This window comes from Monodelphis domestica, chromosome 2 (genome assembly GCF_027887165.1).
Source record: "Monodelphis domestica isolate mMonDom1 chromosome 2, mMonDom1.pri, whole genome shotgun sequence".
NCBI lineage: Eukaryota > Metazoa > Chordata > Mammalia > Didelphimorphia > Didelphidae > Monodelphis > Monodelphis domestica.
In genome coordinates, this window is record NC_077228.1 from 287747519 (window position 1) to 287757066 (window position 9548).

Below are 9548 nucleotides of genomic sequence, written 5' to 3' on the forward strand. Positions count from 1 at the left end.
AGTGTACAATGTTCTTCTGCCCCCCACCTTACCCCAGGCAGGGGAGGTGGAAAGGGAGGGAGAGGCCCAGGCACTCTGCTCAGGGGAGGGCAAAAACACTTCCATTGGGCTGCTGGGCAGAGGGGCAAGGAGGCACAAAATAAATAAAATGTTTATCATTTAATATTCATTATATTAATTTACTTTGACTATACATTATTAATTTATATTTACAATAAATAAAGCATTATCAGGATATAAAAATAAAATAAATTAAAACAAAATAGAGCACAGGTGTTAATATGTAGTATGTGGGCTGCAGGGATGCTGACGTACAATTTGGTAGCCCTATTCCTATTTTAATTTGATACCAGGAGCCTAGAACTCTCAGTCTCTGTCACAAGGGTTACCAAATAATCAGTCAATTAGTGAGTATAGCCAGGTCCCACTTGGTATAAATAATGAATCCCCAAAGGGAAGGAATGACTCTGATTCACACGGCATGTTTCCACTGGGCTGGACTCTGCCATTTTACATAATTAGTACTTTAAGTAGTGTGAGTTCAAATACATCACTTCTCAGGATTCGGTGTTCATACTCATCAGGACCTGGATGAACTCAAGGTCCTACTACATGCCTGGCACTGTGTTAGATGCTTCAGATATGAGTACAAAGAATGACATCTACATATTATATACATATATATGTGTGTGTGTGCCTTGGATATATATGCATGCATAATGTATATATTTTCACATTTACTGTTATATTTATACACATTCATATAGGCAGAGATATTAGACTCCAGAGGCCCTTTTCCTATTTTATTTCACCTCTTGGGTGCTTTAACACCTGCTGCCTAAATTTATAGCTTGAAAATTGGCCCCACCCCACCTCTGCCTCCCTTGCCCAGCTCTGCCCTCATTTGGGCCTCCTAGGACACTGCTATATGGGGAAGGCAGGGCTGGGTCATTAGCAAATGTCTCTCAGGCATCCCCGGGTCTCCCCCTCCTTCCAAGGGCAGGGCTTTGTGTATATGTTTCTATCTCTGTCTCTATGCCTTTCTGTGAGTGTCTGAGGGAAGGGACCAAAGGACACAAGGTGGAGGGGGCTGGGATGAGCAAAGGGGCCAGGTAACAAACTTAGAATAGTCCCTGAGAAGGTTGGCCTTCTCCTGTTACTCACCCCCCCTTCCTCCGCCTCCTTCTTTCCCTTTTGCCATTAGCCCTCCACCCCCTCCCCATCATATGACCCAGTGCCCACAGCCTGCTGGGAAGTCCTATTTCTTGCCATCTACCCCCACCTTTGGAGCAGGGATGGAAACCTACTCCTCCTTCTCTCCTACCCCCAGTGTCTGACTGCCCAGTGTTGGTGCTCCAAGGGCACCATGGGGGACAAGGGGCAGGCTCCAGGGTTAGAGAGAATTGAAAGGTTATGCAGACATGCTGCCCTCCTCTTCCCTAACAGGAACAAGGATGGATTTTCAGCTCCTGAGATCATCAAAGGTCAGGGTCACCCCCTCTAGGAGCTGATCCCCGTGGGAATGGGCAAAGCCCAGATCTGTTCCCTGGCTAAGTTTAGCTCTGTTATACTGTACTGACCCCTAGGGAGGGGCTAGGGGACAGTCGGTGTCCTGAAGAAAGGGCAGCTTATTACTCATTAGCTCACTCCAATTCCCACTCCTACCCCTAATTCCAAGGTTGGTTTGGGAGGATTTTCAGAAGGTTCCAGCTTTCACTGCTACTCAGCTGCCATCTTGGCTCTGCCCCTCTACCCTCAGTTTGAAGAATAGAACCAACGTGAAATGGGCAAAGCCCACACTTGCTCCTATTCTGATGAGGGAGGCAATTCCTGCCCTTGGAGAACTTATGGTAAAATAGGAGAAAAACTCCCCAGGTTCATAAGGAAGAGCTAATCCCTGACAATGGAATTCCTATGAGGGAGGAGCAGAGGAATGGGAGAAAGACATGTACATAGACTTAAATTACCTGTTTTGACCTCAGAAGAAAAATCCCTTTGGTCTCCAGTTCTCTAAACTGACAAGTTTCAGGACCTACCATCTTGAATCCCTTCCACGCTGTAAGATTAAAATTAATATCCAATAACTCCAAGTATTATATTTTTAAGATTTGTTAATAATCACTTGAAGTAGAAGAAACAAAAGGACAAAAGTAAAAGCCTGAGTAAAGCCAGTTTTCCCAACTGTGTTTGCAGGAAAAGAGAGAGAGGCTGGAGCTACAAGAAACTTACATCCTCCTTATGTTAGCCCGTAAGGTAAGAAGGAACATGGGAAGCTGGGAAAGAGAGTTTCTGGGGAGCAAATTTCTAATTATACAACCCTGACCCTCACCATCTGAAGAATGTCATCCCCAGAGTATCTGTCAAGGGCCTTGATTTTCTTAAGGTACCTTGCCAGGCCATCAATATAAAGAATATCATATAAACTCAGCAGCCCCTATTGGCTCAAGACTTTACCCCAAAGGCTAACCCAGACCTTTTAGGAATAGCATGATGGGACAGTCAGGTCCAGGGAGACCAGAGTGCCCTTGACTCCCCCCTTGCCCATTGCCATGGACATATGGGGATAGAGACAGGGAAAGAGAATCCAGCAGAATCAAAGCCAATAGACCCAAGTTCAATCCCTCTTTGTTGATCCACAAACAAGACAATTCTCCAGACCCTGGGCATTTTTTTCTTTCTGTCACCCATATCCTATTGCCTCCAGGTCAAATATAAAATGCTGTTTGGCATTCAAAGCCCTTCATAGCTGAGCCTCCTCCCAACACTTAACAGTCATCTTAACCTGACACATCCTCTCCTTCCAGTAATATTGGGCTCTTTGCTATTCCATGAACTATCTTCCTACTCTGGGCATTTTCTCTGGCTGTCCCCCAAGTCTTCAAAGGCTCTCCCTGTTCATCTTCACCTACTGCCTTCCCTAGTTTTATTTAAGTCCCAACCAAAATCCCACCTCTTACAGGAAGTTTTTCCTCTTAATTTCATTGCTTTCTTTCTAGTAATTATTTCCTCTTTATCCTGCATATAAGCTTGCTTTGTCTATATTTATATGCTGTCTCCTCCATTTGATTGTAAGTTCCTCGAGGGCAGGGACTGTCTTTTGCCGCTTCTTATATACCCAGTGCTTAGCACAGTGCCTAGCACGTAGTAGGCACTTAATAAATTGCCTATTGATTGACTGACTGAAATCTCAAAAACTGGGCAAGTCACATAACCTCCCTGGACCTCAGCATCCCCAGCTGTAAAGAAAGAGATGTTGACAAGATGATCTCTAGGTTCTTTCCAGCTCTAAGTCCATGATCCAATCATCTTATGAGTAGAGGTCATGAGGAAAGCATCAAGATATAGTAAGGACCATCCCTGTCCCCAACACTGCCTATTATTTTCAAGGAGGGAGGGAGAAAAGGAAAGAATTACAGAAACAATGAGTTGAGAAGTACCTCAGAGGTTATGTAGTCTAACCCCTATCTAAACAGGAATTCTTTATGTTGTATCCCCTATGAATGCTCATTCATCCTCTGTTTGAAGCACTTCCCTGCCCGACTCCCAAGGGATAGCAAACCCTGAGACATTAGACTTCCCACTGGGTCAGTTCTTAACTGTTAGGGATTTTTTCCTCCTATTGAGCCCAGCTCAGCCCTTCTACCCTCTAGGACAAAACAGAACCATTCTTTCCTTTTCCATATGTTGGTCTTTGAAATGCCTGATAGCAACAATCATGACACAGAATCAGAGAATTTCAGGATTGAAAGGGACCTCAACATCCCTAGTTCAACAATCCTCACTATAACATACCAGATAGTCATCCAGTCCCTGCTTGAACTTCCAATAAAGCAGAGCTCCCTACTTTCCAAGGAAGTCCATCGCACCTTATAACTCCAATTGTTATCAAGTTGGGGGATTTTTTTGTCTTGATAAAACCGAAATTGTTCTCTTTGAACATTCTACCATTGGTCCTTTATCTTCCCTATGGGGCCAAACAGAACAAGTTGAATTCCTCTTGGACAAACCCTCAAAGGCAGCTGTGATGCTTCATCTGAATCTCCTCTTCTCCAGGCTAAAACATTCCTACTTCCTTCCACCAATAACTATAATATTGTTATATGGTAAGGATTGGATTCTGGTTGTCCTCCCTCAGGTGTGCAGAGCTACACAATACTCCAGCTATGACCTGGCCAGGACAGAATATAACAGGATTATCATCTCCTTATTCTGGGATGTTCCCTCCATCAGTGGGAGACTTGATTGATTTCTTCTGGTTGCTATACCACATTATTAATCTATCAGTAAGCATTTATTAAGAGATTACTATGTGCAGTGGATTGTGCTGAGCTTGTGAACCATTAAACCCCCAGATCTTTTTCAAACAAACTTTTCTTTAATCTCATCTTGTAGCTATGGAGACTTTTTTTAACCCAAGTGTAGTACTTCATGTTTATCTCCAATAAATTTTATTTTTTAATAACATTTTATTTTTTCCCAACTACATGCAAAAACAATTTTTAACATTTGTTATTTTGAGCTGCATTTTTTCCTCCCTCCCTTCTTCCCCTCCCCACTCCTTAAGACAGTAAGCAATCTGATATAAATTTTACATGTGCAATCACATAAAACTTTTCCATATTAGTCACTTTATGGAAGAGATTGTTAAAAAATGAAGAAAGAAAGTGAAATATGGTATGTTTTTATCTGCATTCAGACTCCATCAGTTCTTTCTCTGGAAGCATATGATATTTTTATCATGAATCTTTGGAATTGTCTCAGATCACTGACTTGCTAAGAACTGCAAGGTTATTTCATAGTCGAGCATCATAAGATAGTGCTGTTGCTGTGTACTACATTCTTCTGGTTCGGCTCACTTCATTTTTCATCAGTTCATGTAAGTCTTTCCAGGTTTTTCTGAAGTCATCTTGTTTGTCATTTCTTGTAGCACAATAGTATTCCATTACAATCATACACCACAACTTGTTCCACCATTGCCAGTAGATGAACATCCCTTTAATTTGCAATTCTTTGAACCCAGGCAGAAGAACAGTAAAGACTAGGCTTGGGGGATTAAGTTACTTGCCCAGAGACACACAGCTAGGAAATATTTGAGGCCATATTTGAACCTCAGACCTCCAATCTCTGGGCCTGGCTCTATATCCTCTGAGCCACCCAGCCGCCCCCTTGAACTGTGAATTTTTATTAAATTTATTTGTTTATTTAGAATATTTTTCTGTGGTTACATAATTCATGTTCTCTCTCTCCCCCTCTTTCCTCCTCACTCCCAGAGCTGACAAGCAATTCCACTGGGTTGTACATATATCATTGTTCAAAACCCATTTCCAAACTGTGAATTTTTAAAGATAATTTGATAACTATATTTCATTACAATTGTTTTCCTGTGTAAATTGTATGTACTTTATTTTATGCTTTAAAAAGACCATTCTAACAATATGGACATAGATTTTGATCAAGGATACATGTAAAACCCAGTGGAATTGGAAGGGTTGATGGGAGAGGAGGGAGGAAAAGAACATGAATCAAGTAACCATGGAAAAATATCCTAAATTGACCAAATAAAATTTAAAAAATAAAATAAATGTTTTTAATTAAAATAAAATAAATATAAAAATAAAATAAATTTTAATTTTAATACATAATAAAATTTTTAAAAAGACTATTCTGAGAAGGGGTCCATAGTCACTAGACTGCCAAAGGGGTCCCTGATCCCCAAAAAGTTAAGAACCAACAGGCTAAATAAAATCCAGATCTAGAGTAAAAGAGAAATCAACCAAGCTTCTTATTCAGTGTCAAAGAGGGGGAAACATCTAATTGTATTAATTGCCTTAAAAGTCTTACCTTCTCTGGCCTCTGAGACTTCCTAGCTGTGTGACCTTAGGCAAGTCCTTTAGCCCCGTTGCCTAGCCTTTACTGCTAATCCTTGGAACCAATCGATTCTAAGATGGGAGGCAAGGATTTTATCTTCTATCTTAGACTCAATACTAAATATCAATTCTAAGGGAGAAGAGCAAATAGGCAACTGGAGCTTCACAAGTGTGAAAGAAGTAATGAGTGTAAGAAAACATTGTTCAGTGAGTCCCAGTGGGTGGAGCAAAAGAGAGACGGGTGTGGACCTGACCTCAATTGAAGTCTTGACTCTGACACATGCTTGCTTATGAGCAAGTTGGATCATCTCTTAGTACCTCCCTTGCCTCAACTATTATCCCTATAAAATGGGGATAATCATACTCACAGGATCTACCTCACAGGGTCGAGGTGATACAATTGCTTTGTAAACTTTAAAACCTTATATAATGTATCATTAGTGTATCTATCACTACATGAGTGGGAGCATCTGTGTGTATGTGACTGTAGCCTTGAACACATGTGTGAAGACCACCCAGTCTCATCCTCAGGAAGAAGGAAAGTGATTTCTAGATTTCCTTCCTTAAATCTTCCCTATCCCCCACCCCCCACCACACACAAAAATGCACCCCTTCCCCCTGACCTAAATTCCTTCAATAGAGGTCAAGTCTTTTATTCCTACAAAAATGAGATGGGCCGCCTTTGGCCGTGTTGGGTTTCCTTCAAGTCCAGTTTGGATCACCACCTGTCAGGTGTGTTGAAAAGGAGATTCCTTTCAGGTAAGGCAGAGACACCTTCCAGCTTGAAAATTCTGGAAGTTCCTGAGATAACCCACAAGATAGCTGAAATTCCCATTAAAGTATAAATGACTGGGGGAGGGGGGGTTGCTGGGCAGCTGGGTAGCTCAGTGGATTGAGAGCCAGGCCCAGAGATGGGAGGTCCTAGGTTCAAATCTGGCCTCAGACACTTCCCAGCTGGGTGACCCTGGGCAAGTCACTTGACCCCCATTGCCTAGCCCTTACCACTCTTCTGCCTTGGAGCCAATACACAGTATTGATTCTAAGATAGAAGGTAAGGGTTTAAAAAAAAAAAAAGGTATAAATGACTGGTATAAGATCTTTTTTCTTTTTCCTTTTTTTCCAGATCATGTATTTCTAGAGGGAGACAAAAGGGCATATGAGGATACTGGACATTTTTTTAAAAGAAGAAGAAAATTAAGTGTAGAAAACATTCTTGGGCACACTCCTTGATCAGAAGGTCATAAATCTAGAGTGAGCAACAATCCTTCAAAACCATCTAGTCCAAATTCATTATTTTATAGTTGAGGAAATAGTGACACAGAGAATGGAAATAACTTGCCCAAAGTCATAGAAACATAGACTCTCAGTCAGAACTGTCAGGGATCTTGGAGGTTACCTCATCCAATCTCTATCTGAACAGGAATCCCTTTGTAATATCCCCCACAAGGAGTCATTGCACCTCTCCTTGAAGGTTTCCCCCTTAGGTTAACGGCAGAACTGGGATTTGTACCCAGTTTCTCAGACAGCAATAGTCTTTCCAATAAATCACAATGCCTTTCCAAAAGGTCACAACACCTTAAAAAGGAAGAGGAATTGGTTCAGCCTGGAAAGCAAACTTTGTCAGTTTCCCTAATTTTTCCTAGAGCTAGCTCAATCTGTCCTCGGGGGGAAGATGCTACTCAATAAAGACTAGGAAGGTAAGAAAGATGGGGCCAGGATGATACTTGCCATAAATTGGCAGCAAAGGAATTGTCGGCCTTATCATTATTATCATCCATTTTTTATTTATATGAGACAAGGTTCTCAAATGAAAAGGCAGGAAGGAAAGCCATGGAAGATCTCAGAAGGGATACAAAGGTTTGGAAGAGCTTCTGTGGAGAGTAGAGAGTAAGTTGATAAAAAAATATATAGTGGGATTGCCTAGCAGCAGTAAGGGCTTACTTGAGGTTGTATAGCCTAAATTTGTAGTGGATCCAGTCTGAATGATTGTGTGATTTTCTCCACGTCTGTTTGGCAGCATGTGGGTAGGAGCAAAGGTGACAGTTGGTGGGAGTGATACAAGGCTAAAGCTTGACTGAGTGTAATCAGTGATACCCATAAGAGAGTTAGATATTCAAGACAGGAAGACAGTGTAAAGTTGAATGGGTTTACCAACGAATCAATATGGAAAGAAGAGGGAAAAGTGTCTAGTGCAGGGGATATGACCTGGGAGAAAATTGAGAAGTCAAGGAATTGAAGATCACGATGCTAATGAAGAATAATGCTATGTAAGGGAAGGCAGAGGGAGAGATGAAAAACCAATAGATTATGGTCAGCTAGAGGTATTTTGGAATTCTCCAACATGGAAGTGGTACATGTGTGGGTGATGACAAGATCAATGTGTGTGTGACTGAGGTGGGGTTGAGGAGTCCTCATGGGAACTGAGTGGTTAGTGTTTGAGGAAGAATCAGTATGGATGTTGAAGTCCCCTGGTACAAGGGCAGTTGTTGGGAAGGAGAGAGAAATGGAAAGTTGAGTATCAAACTCACCGAGGAAGGAAGGGGAGTGACCTGTGTGTCTAAAGACAACAGCTGCTAGGATTTGGACTGGGTGGTAGATATAAAGATCATGAACCTTAGAGAAAGAGAAGGTAATGAGTGAGGAAGGAAAGAGGAGAATCTGGAAGTGGCCATGGAGAACAAGAAAGATTCTAACACCCCAACCTCAGCCAGGAAGCTGAAGAGAATGAGCAAAGGTGCAACCAATACTAGAAATGGGAGGTCAGAGAGTCTGTGTTATCAAGGAATGGACAGGTTTCAATAAGAGCTAGTAGATGAAAAATGAAAGAAGTGGGGGAGGAATAGATTTAAGATAAAGGAAAAGAACAGCTAGGTATCTCAGAGGATAGAGAGCCATGCCTGGAGATGGGAGATCCTGGGTTCATCCTCAGATATTTCCTAGCTGTGTCATCCTAGGTACATCACTTAAGCCCAGCTGCCTACCTTTACCACTCTTCTCCCTTGGAATCAACATTTCATATCAATTCTAAGACAGAAAGTAAGGATTTAAAAAGAAAAAAGATAAAGAGAAGTTTGTTGCCTATGGAACAGGTATTATAGAGGGCACAATGGAAGGTCTGAGCAATTAAGATGAAACTTTGGGGTGGGAAGGTTGAAATGGATGGGAGTAAGGAACCAGGTGGTAGGGGTATGGAATGGGGTTTGGATGATAACCTACAGGAGTTCAGAGTCATTGCAATATAAAGGGTATGACCAGGCATGAGAATGTTCATTACTGAGTGAAGGGTGCCATTCCTCTTCCCTCAAAGGACAAGCACAACAGGAGATGAGAGGCCTAAAGCCAAAGGAAGGATTCTTCTCGCCAATGACTGTTCTCCACATCCTGTTTGGGACATTAGTCTGGCAGAAGGAGGTTGATGGTGCTTTATCCTGGGACAAATGGAAGTGGTAACATTAAAGCAGATGGAAAATGTCTGGCCTGATCTCCAGCAGTTTTTCCTCAGGGGACATCCCTATCGGGGATAGAGAGATCATTTTTATTATTCTTACAACAATTCTTATTATTCTTACAATTCTTTATTATTCTTATTAAACAAACACTTTACAGTTTAGAAAGCACTTTTTTTGGTAAACCTTTATTTCTATCTTAGTGTCAACTCTAAAATAGAAAAGCAAAGGCTAG

At 41.6% G+C, this 9548-nt stretch overlaps 1 long non-coding RNA gene across 1 annotated transcript; it reads left to right on the forward strand.

Moving 5' to 3' along the window:
- The first annotated feature begins 1283 nt into the window (after positions 1–1283).
- Positions 1284–9340, forward strand: LOC103104597 (uncharacterized). Its single transcript, XR_008915943.1, has 4 exons — positions 1284–1484; positions 2194–2253; positions 4697–4876; positions 6991–9340. It is a non-coding gene; the product is annotated as an uncharacterized LOC103104597 (long non-coding RNA).
- The last annotated feature ends 208 nt before the right edge of the window (positions 9341–9548 follow it).